This window comes from Leuciscus leuciscus (genome assembly GCF_965113295.1).
Source record: "Leuciscus leuciscus genome assembly, chromosome: 9".
NCBI lineage: Eukaryota > Metazoa > Chordata > Actinopteri > Cypriniformes > Leuciscidae > Leuciscus > Leuciscus leuciscus.
This window is the reverse complement of record NC_138733.1, coordinates 38207153-38221427: the sequence shown is the minus strand read 5'-3', so window position 1 is coordinate 38221427 and position 14275 is coordinate 38207153. Positions and strand designations below refer to the sequence as shown.

General features: G+C 38.2%; 1 protein-coding gene across 1 annotated transcript in view; it reads right to left on the bottom strand.

The window, feature by feature from the left end:
- Nucleotides 1-14275, bottom strand: part of rsrc1 (arginine/serine-rich coiled-coil 1) — a 143203-nt gene that overhangs the window by 106268 nt on the left and 22660 nt on the right. The window lies entirely within an intron of this gene.

Here is a 14275-nt window from a genome sequence, read left to right as displayed (position 1 = left end):
GACCCCAAGTGTGGTTTATTGGGACAGATCTGCAGTGAAGTACTGCAGTTCTGATGTGACACGTTGTGTTAAGAGTGTTAAAGTGATAAAGATTTTTTCACTGATATGATGGGTGCATGCCTTCACCTCAGGTACACTAATACGTGGGCAAAGACACTATAGTCACACATACGCATGTTTTTATATCTCCGTACGTCTTTCTTTTGACTTTTACTGTTTTTATACTGAGCTGATGATATTTTCTATGCTCTGACTGTACCCCTAATCCTAACCCTCACATAAACCATTCAACATTAATTAAAACAATGTTCATTCATCTGTTGTCCCTGTGGACAAAGATTCTTTTGACAACGTAATCAAAGTGTGTGTGTGTGTACAGATTTAACTTATACTGTGGTGAACAAATGTCTTCACAAGAATAGTAATCATCTATATATATGGTGGGAACCTTGGTAGAAGCCATTTTATAGTGTCTTTCAGTGTCTCGCATATTCATTATTATAGACCTTGATGCAAAAGTAACATTAGAAAATAAAAATAAAAATAATAATAATAATGTTTTTTTGTAATGTAAATCCCTGCTTTTGTTTTTTGTTTTTGTTTTTATTATAAAAAATTCTAAACTGTGATTTTGCACTCCTTTGATTCACAACATAACGTCTTAAGTCATCGGTTTATATTTTGAGCAGTCGACTTAGATTTGGCCAGAAATGTGGGGGGTTATGTAATTTGTCCTTTTGTCTCGGTCACATCCAAAAGTGAAGAAAAGAAGGTCCAGCTACAATGATATTGGAAAAGATGATGTTTTGAAGAACATTGGTAACCAAACAGCAATGGTGAACACTGACTTAGATTAAATGAACAAAACAAAAAAAACACTTCTCTAGTGTTCTTCTGAGACATTGAGACACTCAAAATATCTTCTTTTGTCTTTCACAGAAGAAAGATAGTCATACACGTTTGGAAGGACATGAGGGTGAGTAAATTATGACAATTTTCCTTTTTAGGTGACCTGTCACTTTAAAGGTTTCCTGCCTTATTAGTTTTTTAACAGTGTTTTTGTGTTCTGAAACTAGTGCCCTCTTTCAGTGGCCAGTATTGGTGTCGAGAACAAATGGGCCATTTTTTTTAACCATTCTGCACACCATACTGAAAATCTTGTTATAATAACTAATAACAAAATAAAGAAAAACAGGCCCCTTTTTTACACACGTGTAAAGCTGTTAATTTATAATTAAATTCAGTAAAAATTCACGGCACACAATCATGATGATCAGTTTTTGTGATCGATCATTGGTGTCACTTAGTAGTGCTCGTGCAAAATCCCTATTGGCTGTATGAAGTGGCCATTAGGGAGGACCTCAAAATGACTGTACACATGCTGTATTGATCCTTACGGACAGGCCAGAGAATGCCCGGAGATTTAAATGATTTTACTTAACAGAGAAACTGACTCCAGACATACATCCACACTGTGACATACAGACATGCTCACGCAAACACACCGATACGTAAACACACAGAGTATGGGACATGGTAGAAAGTAAACTGAGCTGATTCTATTGTCAACAATCCATTTGTGTACTTTTACTGTAAAAATGTTTGTAGAAAAAATCTCCTACAACACACATTTCACTAGTTAATTTGTCCACTAGAGATGGCCAAAGAGAATTTTGGATTGTTTATGAAAATTCCAACCACTATGTAATTTCTGATGCATTGTTTATAAGCACTGTACACTGACATTACTTTTATTGTATTTTTTTACATTTATGTAAGAACTCCTGAAATGACTTCACAGCAAGACAAAATAATAATAAAACCTGAAACACCACCGCTGTAGCAAAAAACTAACATACTGTATAGGCCAACAGTACATATCACTGTGTGAGACATGAAAATATGATTTTTCTTTTTTTTTATATATATATACTGAAAATGTTAAAATATTTGGTCAGAAGTGCCCTTTCACAAAATTGGATCATGAAGCCACACGACTAGTTTAAAAAAAAAAAAATTTAAAGTCTCTTATGCTCACCAAGGCTGCATTGATTTGATCTAAAATACAGTAAAAACAGTAATTGTGTGAAATATCATTACAATTTAAAATAATTGTTTTCTGTTTGTATATATAGTAAAATGTAATTTATTCCTGTGATAAAAGCAGAATTTTCAGCAACATTACTCCAGTCTTCAGTGTCACATGATCCTTCAGAAATCAGTCTAATATGATGATTTGCTGCTCAAGAAACATTTCTGTCTCATATTTCATCTCCAGCATGCTCTTCACTGTCTCCCTGGTAAACAAGTACACTAAGCTTTTGATCGAATTCATTAAGAACAACATTGTTTAGTGTGGTGGAAATTATGGCAGTACAATTCCTTGGCTCGTGCATCTTTATTTTTGATCGATTGGTTAGTTGGTTGATTGGTGATTGATCCATAGAAGAAAGTCATACAGGTTTGGGACAACATGAGGGTGAGTAAATATTACAATTTTAATTGGGAAGGCTGCCAAAATCTTTTCATGAGGGATGAAGGCAATCTTGTTTCAGCTTTACCAATTTTCTCGACATTACAGATAGGGTCTAGAAGCAGATCCTTGTTTGAAAAATGTGAGTCTGGAAACACTAAATCTGCTGTACTTCTATTTCTTATGTTGTTTTATCTGATCGTTTAGCAGGCAGAGCAAAAGCAGTTATAGTTACACGAGAGAACACGAGAGGTCTTATTTTAGCAAAATGTACTTGTGGCCAGCGCATGTAATAAACACCAGGGCCGTCGGTTTGCTGTTTTTTCATCTCTTTCTCTCTTTCTGCAGCCCAGCTCACTTCTGGGCCTGTTGCAAATTAAATTTATTGTAGTTAATAGACTGTGGTGCGGCTGCTAAATGTCAATTTCATTACCAAGGCCTTACCCTTAGAGAATTATGACCTCATTTAAGGCGAGGGGGTAAATGTGTTAATGCAGGATGGCCAGATAAACATCCCCTGCCACAAGCACACATGCGTCCAGCAGCATCATGCCAAGAGTGGGCTATTTTACATGACTTTCAGCTATTATCGCTGGAGGAAAAGCCTTCCCCTATGGCCTAAAAATATTTAAAATTCTTTTGAAAGATCTTTTTTTTTATTCCCCCCCCCTCCTCCAATCCATTAAATCTAGCAGCAACGATTGGCTCAGGCAATTTTCCCTGCAAATTATCAATAAAGTAATTACCAGTGTGTGGGAGCACACCGGGCGCTTATCGCTGATGCCCCCTGCCCAGCCGCGGATCTGATACCTCCCAGCATTGCATTTGGGTAATTATGTGAGCAGGATGGTGTCCTGCTGTTATCACACCATATTATATTCCTGCTAAACAAGGTTTCTTGCTTCATATGAAATTGGATATTAATGGTGGCAAATGATAGCACTAGTGCAACTAACAGACGTAAGATACACCACTGGAATCCTAACCTGGCCAAATGATTATTTATTCCTGCCGTGGCCTTTTCTCTCTTCTGCTCTTCTCTTCGGTTCAGTCCCACACACACACACACACACACACATTCCACTCTCGGTCCATGGTGTAACACAGTCACACTGTAAACACTAATTTATTATAAAGACCTGCTATAAAAGAGAAGACAAAAAACTTCAGTTCCGACCACCAAATCACCATGCTTCTCTTTGCACTTTGTTACTAAGAAAAATAAAGATAAAGAAAAATATATAATAATAATAATAATAATATATATATAATAAACTCTCTAATCTCCTGACCAATATCAGCTGTGTGATTTCTTCAGAAACATGGCCTTGTGATTCTACAAGGAGGATATTCATGGATATTTATATACAGGAAGGAACATATCAGACAATTATCGTACTGTACCTTTTTACCTAAACTATAACAATAATATTCATAACATGACAACTCTGAGTGTTTGGCACGTTAATGGATATGACAATGATATGTTTGGTCTTGGCAAAACTGCTACACTGCTGCTATTGCTGTTACTGTTATTGCTGTTACTGTTATTGCTGCTATTGCTGTTACTGTTATTGCTTTTACTGTTATTGCTGTTATTGCTGTTACTGTTATTACTGTTATTGCTGCTGCAGTTATTGCTGTTACTGTTATTGCGGTTACTGTTATTGCTTTTACTGTTATTACTGTTATTGCTGTTATTGCTGTTACTGTTATTGCTTTTACTGTTATTACTGTTATTGCTGTTACTGTTATTACTGTTATTGCTGCTGTTACTGCTGCTATTGCTGTTACTGTTATTGCTGTTACTGTTATTACTGTTATTGCTGCTGCTGTTATTGCTTCTGCTGTTACTGTTATTGCTGTTACTGTTACTTTTATTGCTGCTGTTATTGCTGTTACTGTTATTGCTGTTACTGTTACTTTTATTGCTGCTGTTATTGCTGTTACTGTTATTGATGTTACTGTTATTGCTGCTGCTACTGTTATTGCTGTTACTGTTATCGCTGCTGCTGCTGCTACTGTTATTGCTGTTACTGTTATTGCTGCTGCTGTTACTGTTATTGCTGTTGATGTTATTGCTGCTGCTGTGTTATTGCTGTTACTGTTATTGTTGTTACTGTTATTGCTGTTACTGTTATTGCTGTTATTGTTACTTTTATTGCTGTTATTGCTGCTGCTGTGTTATTGCTGTTACTGTTATTGCTGCTGCTGCTGCTGTTGTTGCTGTTACTGTTATTGCTACTGCTGTTATTGCTGTAACTGTTATTGTCGTTGCTGTCATTGCTGCTGTTATTGCTGTTACTGTTATTGTTGTTACTGTTACTTTTATTGCTGCTATTGCTGCTGCTGTGTTATTGCTGTTACTGTTATTGCTGCTGCTGCTGCTGCTGTTGTTGCTGTTACTGTTGGTTATTGCTGCTGCTGTTGTTGCGGTTACTGTTGGTTATTGCTGCTGCTGTTATTGCTGTTACTGTTATTGCCGTTGCTGTCATTGCTGCTGTTATTGCTGTTACTGTTGGTTATTGCTGCTGCTGTTGTTGCGGTTACTGTTGGTTATTGCTGCTGCTGTTATTGCTGTTACTGTTATTGCTGTTACTGTTGGTTATTGCTGCTGCTGTTGTTGCGGTTACTGTTGGTTATTGCTGCTGCTGTTATTGCTGTTACTGTTGGTTATTGCTGCTGCTGTTGTTGCGGTTACTGTTGGTTATTGCTGCTGCTGTTATTGCTGTTACTGTTATTGCTGTTACTGTTGGTTATTGCTGCTGCTGTTGTTGCGGATACTGTTGGTTATTGCTGCTGCTGTTATTGCTGTTACTGTTGGTTATTGCTGCTGCTGTTGTTGCGGTTACTGTTGGTTATTGCTGCTGCTGTTATTGCTGTCACTGTTGGTTATTGCTGCTGCTGTTATTGCTGTTACTGTTATTGCTGCTACTGTTGGTTATTGCTGTTACTTTTATTGATGCTGCTGCTACTGTTATTGCTGCTGCAGTTGTTATTGCGGTTACAGTTATTGCTGTTACTGTTGGTTATTGCTGCTGCTGTTGTTGCTGTTACTGTTGGTTATTGCTGCTGCTGTTATTGCTGTTACTGTTATTGCTGCTACTGTTGGTTATTGCTGTTACTTTTATTGATGCTGCTGCTACTGTTATTGCTGCTGCAGTTGTTATTGCGGTTACAGTTATTGCTGCTACTGTTGGTTATGGCTGCTGCTGCTGTTAATGCTGTCCCTGTTATCGCTGCTGCAGTTGTTATTGCGGTTACTTTTATTGCTGCTACTGTTGGTTATGGCTGCTGCTGCTGTTAATGCTGTTCCTGTTATTGCTGCTGCTGTTATTGCTGCTGCAGTTGTTATTGCTGTTACTGTTGGTTATTGCTGCTGCTGTTATTGCTGTTACTGTTATTGCTGCTACTGTTGGTTATTGCTGTTACTTTTATTGATGCTGTTGCTACTGTTATTGCTGCTGCAGTTGTTATTGCGGTTACAGTTATTGCTGCTACTGTTGGTTATGGCTGCTGCTGCTGTTAATGCTGTCCCTGTTATCGCTGCTGCAGTTGTTATTGCGGTTACTTTTATTGCTGCTACTGTTGGTTATGGCTGCTGCTGCTGTTAATGCTGTTCCTGTTATTGCTGCTGCTGTTATTGCTGCTGCAGTTGTTATTGCTGTTACTGTTATTGACGCTGCTGCTACTGTTATTGCTGCTGCAGTTGTTATTGCGGTTACTGTTATTGCTGCTACTGTTGGTTATGGCTGCTGCTGCTGTTATTGCTGTTCATTTTATTGCTGCTGCTGTTATTGCTGCTGCAGTTATTGCTGTTACTGTTATTGCTGCTGCTGCTGTTATTGCTGCTGCAGTTGTTATTGCTAACAATATTCCATTAGTTATTCAATCTAGAAAGTTTGAATTGTCTACTTTTAAACAAAACAATTCAAAGCGAAAATAAACTGACTAGCCTATGCTTATGTATTCCGTATGAACTGTGCATTTCTCTCTATAGGCGCGTTCACTGCGAAGATGACGAGTCAGCATCGCCAACTTCATCTTTGCAGCCCGACACTGACACAGAAAACACTAGTTTATTAATAAACAATTCAAATGTCTCCTTGCTATATTTGACACATTCATAATCATTCCTTTTGCCGGTTCTTTGTGGCAGCTGTTATGCGTTATTGGTAGCGTCACCCTCTGGTTACATGAACGCATCACCACCGCATCAGCACCGCATCAGCACCAGAACATGGAGATTTTATTTTAGAGAATAATCACACAACCTATTAGATATTCTATAATTAAAGCAACTAATCGAATATTCAAAAATTGTGACTCATCCCTGCATGGAATCTCTTGTTTCTTTTCCCATATCATCACTCGCGTCTCACCCATTTCCGAAGGGGATTATAAACGTTTCTTCCTTGGTTCGCTTTTAATTAGGCCTATTATTTTCGTATGCTTTACTGGGGTAAAGTAAAAAAAAAAGGCTGTAGGACAGATAGCCTACATTTTTACTTGTACGTCAAATTATTTTTAACAAATTCTTTGTTTGTGCTTGCTATTAGACATGGTAATTGGTAAGGTGCGTCAAGTTTATTTGTAAACCGCGTTTCAGACACGCGGGTGATTTTAGTTTCGCTTTCTCTGGCAGCGCAATATCAAACATTGCCTAAATGTCTTGCCCTTGTGGAAGATAAAATTTGCTCTTCATACTTTTTACAACAAGTAGAAAACATGAAGATATCAGAAAAGAGATCGATGGTCTCTTTCCTGCTTGTGTCCCACATCCCTCTCAAAGCAGAGTGGTAGGCTAACACGCGTCTTTGTGTGGAAATATTAAACGAAAGTTGTTTTTTTTGTTTGTTTTTTAAATAGATTCAACTTTATTATATTATTTAAGTTGCCAGTATTTCCTGATATTTATTTCAATGCTTTACAGGGTTTAGTGTGTTGTTTCTTTGACAGAATTGCTCAAATAATCACTTTTTTGCTCAAATAATTGAGCTTATGTAATTTTTATTTTTTTCAAAACAACCCCCCAACCACCGCACCACCGCCGGTAGTTGGTCCATTACCACCGTGGTGGTAAAAAAACTGCCACCGTCACAGCCCTATATGTCATCCATATGAAAGTTGCATTTCTCTCTAAAGGCGCATCCACTGTAATGCGGAGATGGCGAGTCAGCATCGTCAACTTCAAATTTGTAATCAATAATCAAAATGTCTCTTTGTTATTTTTTCCCCCAAAACATTCATAATCATTGCTTTTGACTGTGCTTTTTGGCAAGCTTTATGCGTGCGCTTGAACGTTGAATAGGCATATTAGCATTAAGCCTACATTTATTAAAGGCTCAATATGATGTAGTATTCCCCCCAGTATACATTTAAGTAATTAATTTAATATAAACGTGTGATTAGTCAACAGATGGCTTAAATGAACGACTACTAGTCAACTAGAAAAATATTTAGTCAAGAGCAGCACTAATGTATTGCACAGCATCGGCAACACTCACAGTTGCTTTTACAGAGTCAGTCTAAGATGACAACGGAAAACGCAACAACAAAAATGGATATGCGATAAGGTCAGAAGGTGTTTGTACATCTTGAGTTTGAAAATGTATAAAGATGACAACTCTGTCCTCTGCAGGTAAAGCAGAGTACCACAAACTACAGTCATAGGGTGCATGAGTTCATGCTTAATGCAGTAAACTCAAACAGGCAAGCTGAAAAACAGGCTTTAGACAATGATCCTTCCTGTCTGTGACAGACGGGTTTGCCTCAACTATACTCTGGTGCAGAGAAGACCAAGTGTGATAATGATATCCAATCAAATCAATATTCAACCCCCCAAAAATTGCTGCTATATCACGATTTACAAGGCAAACGTTGCAGCTTCAGAATCAGATGATTGTTTCACTGACTTGGCCCTGTGTACACTGACACGGTCATCTTTCATGATTTAAATAAAACATTCAGTTTTGTTGTGCTGCTTACATTGTAAAAGTAGAGTTACAGTTAAAAAAGAAACAGAACACTACAAGTGTGAGAAGAAAAAAATATATATATAAGCAACTTCTAGTCGACTCTGACGGAAAGAACCAACAAACAGCTTCCGCTTAATTAGTGTGACAGAAGTTCTCAATATTTTTTATTCCAGAGCACTGAAGTTCACCTTGAATAAGCAATGTGGGTTTCCTACAGGCGCCGGTGCTCCAAACAGCTGTTCCTTCTTGTTCCCAAGCGCTCCACGTAATGAAAAATGTTAACAATTCAGGATGTCTTATTTCGGAGTGCTCTTTAAATGCAGTGCCATACAAGTGTAATTTATGAGATTCCTCTAATTGCCAGAGCTCATGAGAACATTTGCAAAGCTGTTTCTTTCTGCTTATGTTCACTGCTCTTTTACATACACAACAGTTTATCACGTAAAGTCAAAAATGAAAAATGAATAGTATTGGAATTGACTGTTTTAATATCACAGCAACCATACAGATTTTGGTCATTTGTATTTTTGTCGAAGAATAAATAAATGAATCTTCTGAGATATGGGAAGTGTTAGTGCTTTGCATTTATAGGGCAGTATTCCTTTAATGGTTGTCCATTTTTAAACTAGCAATTTAAGACACATTAACTAATTACATTTCATGGCTTTCCGTGTTTTCACTGTTATATAGGGGGCGCTATTACGCATCTTCTGAAAGAGTGCTGAATCTCCTGATCAAAACACAGGTGAAAAAGAAGCAGAAACAAGTGATAGCAAATGTAAGCAGATGCATATGTAAAATAACATGAATATCAACAATAAACAACATATAAATCAAAACTGCCTAATGTTACTGAATGAAGTGTCAACCCAGGATGAGCTCTAGGACTGTGAAGCTTTGGGGGTGTTGATGGACTCGATCTACTCCATCTGTGTTTTGATCAAATTTTTTGACATAAATATGCTTTTCTCAGCTTTTTGCTCAAAATGTTGCTTTTTTTATGAACTTGCATGAAAAATAATGCATGAAGCTAAAATAAAATGTTGTTGTTTTTTTTAGCACAAGGGTCTGTTCTTTCTCATGGTATACTGCATTTTCAGATATTCATACAACAAAATATTCTGGGGGCCATGAAAACTTTGTTAAAAAATGAATTTACAAAAATGGCTTGCAACATTTTTCAAAAACGCTGGCGGGGAGAGAGTCAAAAAAACAACTGATATCTAATCTGTAATTTATCATTTGAAGAGTACATGAAAAAAGGAAATTTCGGTTACACTTTATTTTAAGGTGTCCATGTTTCAGTGTAATTAACATTGAACATAAAATAACATTGAAGTACTGAGTGACAATAATGAACTACATATATAGTCGGGCTAGGGTTAGTTGGCATGGAATTATGCGTAATATATAGTTATTTCTACAGTAACTAGGCTACATGAAACGTGTAGCAAATACACTTAAATAAAGTTTACTGAAATTTCTTAGATCAATCTTTTTCTCTCTCTGAGACGAGAGAAAAAAAAATGTGCTCACACTTGGGCCACCCACACTTGCAAGGTTGTGTCTTTCAGTCCAGTTCAAAGGTCTCTGAGAATGCTCTGATCTACACGAAGTCATTTGTTTCAAAAGTTTAGGGGTGGAATTTTTTTTCTTTCTTTGTTTTTATGATTTGTGAAAAGCATATGTGAGCGCCATCACTCAACAACAACAGTTACATCCTAAACGCTCCTATCTAACTAGCACCACTGAGACTGTATTAGATCCCTATTAGTGGCACAGAGGGCACCGCAAGCAGAGGTCAACGAGAGGCAAGAGGTCAGAAAGTCAATAAGTGCTAACTCAACACTGTCAACACACACAATCATAAGACCGACTGTGCCTAAACAAGACACACTTCAGATGCTCTGGAGTACATAACCGATTTGTAGATATATACTTAGATTTTTCCATTATGATAAATAATCAGAAAAGTAAAAAAAAAAAAAACGCATCCTTAGTAATGACTTTCTATGACTTCATATAAAGGTTCTTTTGGAGAGAGTTTGGGGGCAAAAGAAGAGTGAATTTTTAAATGATGTTGGAAGCATGTGTTTTTAATTAGTAGGTGTTCTCGAAGGGTAAGATGATGGTTTTCTGTTCTTTTTATGATAAGGTATTTATGAAGTGACGGTAGATCTGAAGGTCGGTCCTTAAAGACTTTTATTGTTTAAATGTGGAGGGTTATGTTTCAATTTAAGCACTCGCACAAGAAAAAGCATACATATTGAGACTAAGTGGACCGACCATAAAACTACAGCACAGAGACAGCACTGTGACAGAGAGCAGACACTCATTCCACTACTAAAAGAAAAACCACACTTAATTAAACACTAAACGAGCATCTGAAATAGCACCTGCATAAAATCCATAAATTAAGCAAAAATAGCATCAGAAAAGGAGTGTTTGCTCATATATACATAACATCAGCTCTCCCAGAATCCCAATGGCAAAGCTAAGCTACTCCGCTGTAGCCGAATACATCAGTTGTGTCTAATCACAGCTCAGTCCACCTCTAATGAGGCCATGAAAGAGAGATATCAGATTTCACTAACCATCAAGAAAAACAGTCGGGACAGGACAGCCTGTGTGTCTTAGGGTACGTTTACACGACAAAGATATGCTTAAAACGGAGAAGTTTTTCCTTTGAGTTTTCCACGTACAGACGACATCATTGTCAAAACGATCCCCACTCACAGGGATCCGCAAAAACGACTAAAAACGCTGCATTCTGCTGCCAGGCCATTAGATGGCGATGAAACACTATAGACTGAACATGTAATACACATGTGCATGACGTCAACGTCTTCAGAGATTCGTGTTTTTGTTGTTTACACTGACAGCGTTTTCAAAAACTTGCACTCTGAAACCCGTTTTCAAAAGTTTGCGTTTTCAGGCACACAAAACGCCATTGTGATGTAAACAAACGTCCAAAGCGCATAAAAGGTTTTATGTTTTTAGTTGAAAACAGTGTTGTGTGAACAGCCCCTCAGACCCTCACAACCCAAGAACTACCTCACATTACTCTCCATTTCTCTTACAGAAGAACTACAACTAGAACAACACAAAAAAACTAATTTAGTAATGCATGACGATAAACTATTAAGAGTATGGGAAATTTAACTTCTTTTCAAATGTAAGGTGCCAGACACTAATGAACTAAACAATTATGGTTCAACTGATAAAACATAGAGGTGGGTGATATATTGTTACACAAGGTAGGTCATTTTCTATCATGGTATTGGTACATATCAAAATACAGTAATAGTTATCCAATCTGTAAAGCTTGGGTGATATTGTGGGAAGTGCTTTAAAATTAAACCTGATTTAACTTGACCAGCCCATCAGTCACACACACAGAGGGTGTGTGTTTAGGGTGCTGAGAAACTGTATTTTAGCAAAAAACAAAATTCACAAGAAAGGCATAAATGCATAAAGCAGTCCTTACTGATTAATAGGTATGGAAGGACTGCACACATTTTTATTGTTATTCTTCTCATATATACACACACACACACACACACACACACACAAACGCTTGTCACTGGTTTATGTTCTGTTGCACAGTACTAAAAGTAACAGCAGTTAGATTTAGAGTGTGTTTTTTTTTCTTTTCTTTTTTCTAAAATGGTTAGAAAGGTTTGACTTATGAGGTTTGGAGCCATAGTTTTGGCCCTGTGTTTCTCTGTTAGACATTTTAGAAAACTGGCTTGCAAGTATCAGGAAAGAGGAAAGTGTTTCATTATTTTCCAAGGGGTGTCACAGTTTCAGTCAAGAAGCACATAATTCAGCTTTAAGATTTCTTTGTGTTCCCTCTTTCTTCCTTACACTTAATATTGAGCATGAAACTGGATCCATATCCAGACTTTTGTCAGAGGTGCAGGTTCACTGTGAACCTGATTATAGTACAATTTGCTAAAGTGCTTTTGAGAGGAGAGGGTGATGGCAGATACGTGACTTTGAAGAAAGAAATGAGCACTTCTACAGGTCAGTGGATCTCCTGAACTCCTGGCTAAAACATGAGCTGAGAGCCACACGGGAACTTACAGCTTTATGAATGAAGTATATTAAAATAAAATGCCTTTGATGATCACTCCTTTACATACTAGTATTTAACCAGAAAGAATTTAACCAGAAAAAAATTATCTTCTTTCCTTCTTTCCTTTAATGTGAAAAAAGTAACAAAGGAAAGTTTCCTTCTTTCCTTTAAAAAAAGCCTTCTTTCCTTTAATGTGTCAACTAATAAAATAAAGTATTTATGAAGTCAAATTACCTTTTATAGTACTTTATACAATACAGAATGTTTCAATGCAGCTTCACAATAATCATCAGGAAAATAATGATTAAATGATGCAAACAGTGTTCAATTCGGCTGTAAAGCATCTCTTAAAAGAAAAAAAGTGTCACTGTTCCGTTGTAAAGATCGTCAAATATTAAATTAGTTAAATTTGGCTATAAAGCAGTTCTGCCGAAAACAGTGAATCATCGTCCAGCTCAGTTCAGTTCTCATACAACAGTGTCAGTACAGTCACATCACTACTGTTGAATATTAAGTGTTCCCAACTAAGCAAGCCAGAGGCGACAGTGACAAGAACCCAAACTCCATCAGGTGACAGAAAAGCAACATAATTCCAGGCTGCATAGCTAGTCAGAAGTCAGACTGTCTCATTTATTTTAGAGTTGTATACAATGTTCAGGGTTTCAAAGCAGCTTTACAGAAAAATTATTCCAGTACAAATTTCTGCAATTCCACCAACACCTATTTAAAGTTTCATAAATGTATACAGGGTTTCCCATATATTGAGTTATCTGTGGCGTCCCGCAACAATATCAACACTGACCGGCACAAACGGATTTCAATGCTTCCCATTCATTAACTAGACTGTGGCGGCCCAAAAATATATTTACACTTCTCATAATAACACAAAAGATGTTTAATGTTGTGTTTTGTGACAATCTTTTGTCACTCAATAAAGGCCCCTCTGGGGTAATTTCACCACCATTTGTTATCCCCCGCTTCGGCTACGGATTATGCAGCGCTAAAGCAGGAGATATTGGCCTGGGTGTGGCATATGACCCTCGTTCCCCGGTTCGAGTACAGGCAGCCCAACTTTCCAGGTTAGCCCATCTATGGCTTCTCACTGGTCAACCCACTGCATTGCAAGTCGCTGAGAAAGTGGTGGTAGACAAGCTGCTTCGATCTCTTCCCCAAGTACACCGGAAGGCTGTGGGGATGTGAAATCCAGTCACTGAGTGAGTTGGTGCAAGGGGTAGAATTAGCGGAGGCGGCCCAAGCACAGGACATCAGAAAGAGAGCCAGAGGATTTCCCCGGAGGGTGCCAAGTGACCGACGACCGCTAGAGGGCACCTCTGGGCACCTCTAGATCAGTAGGCAGACCAGTCATGACAGGGCCCCGTGATGAGCCCATGCCCACTGATCCCAACCCATCAGAAGTGCGGGCGTGGCTGGCAGGTTGTATCGTGCACCGTGCTATACCCTCTGGGGCACCAGAAAGGAGAGTGAGGATTGATGGGCGCCCAGTGAAGGCGTTATTGGATTCTGGTAGTTCAGTGAGCCTGGCCCGTCCAGATGTTGTACCAACGAAAGGCAGGGGTAGAACTGTGATGCCCATCACCTGTGTGCATGGGGACACCCGGTGTGTGCCAGCCTGTATGGTTACCATTGACAGAGACCCCGGAAGCTGGAGGATGGATGTGGGGGTAGTACAGGATCTGCCGGTACCTCTCCTGCTTGGTTGCGACTGGCCTGGATTTGACCGCCTTC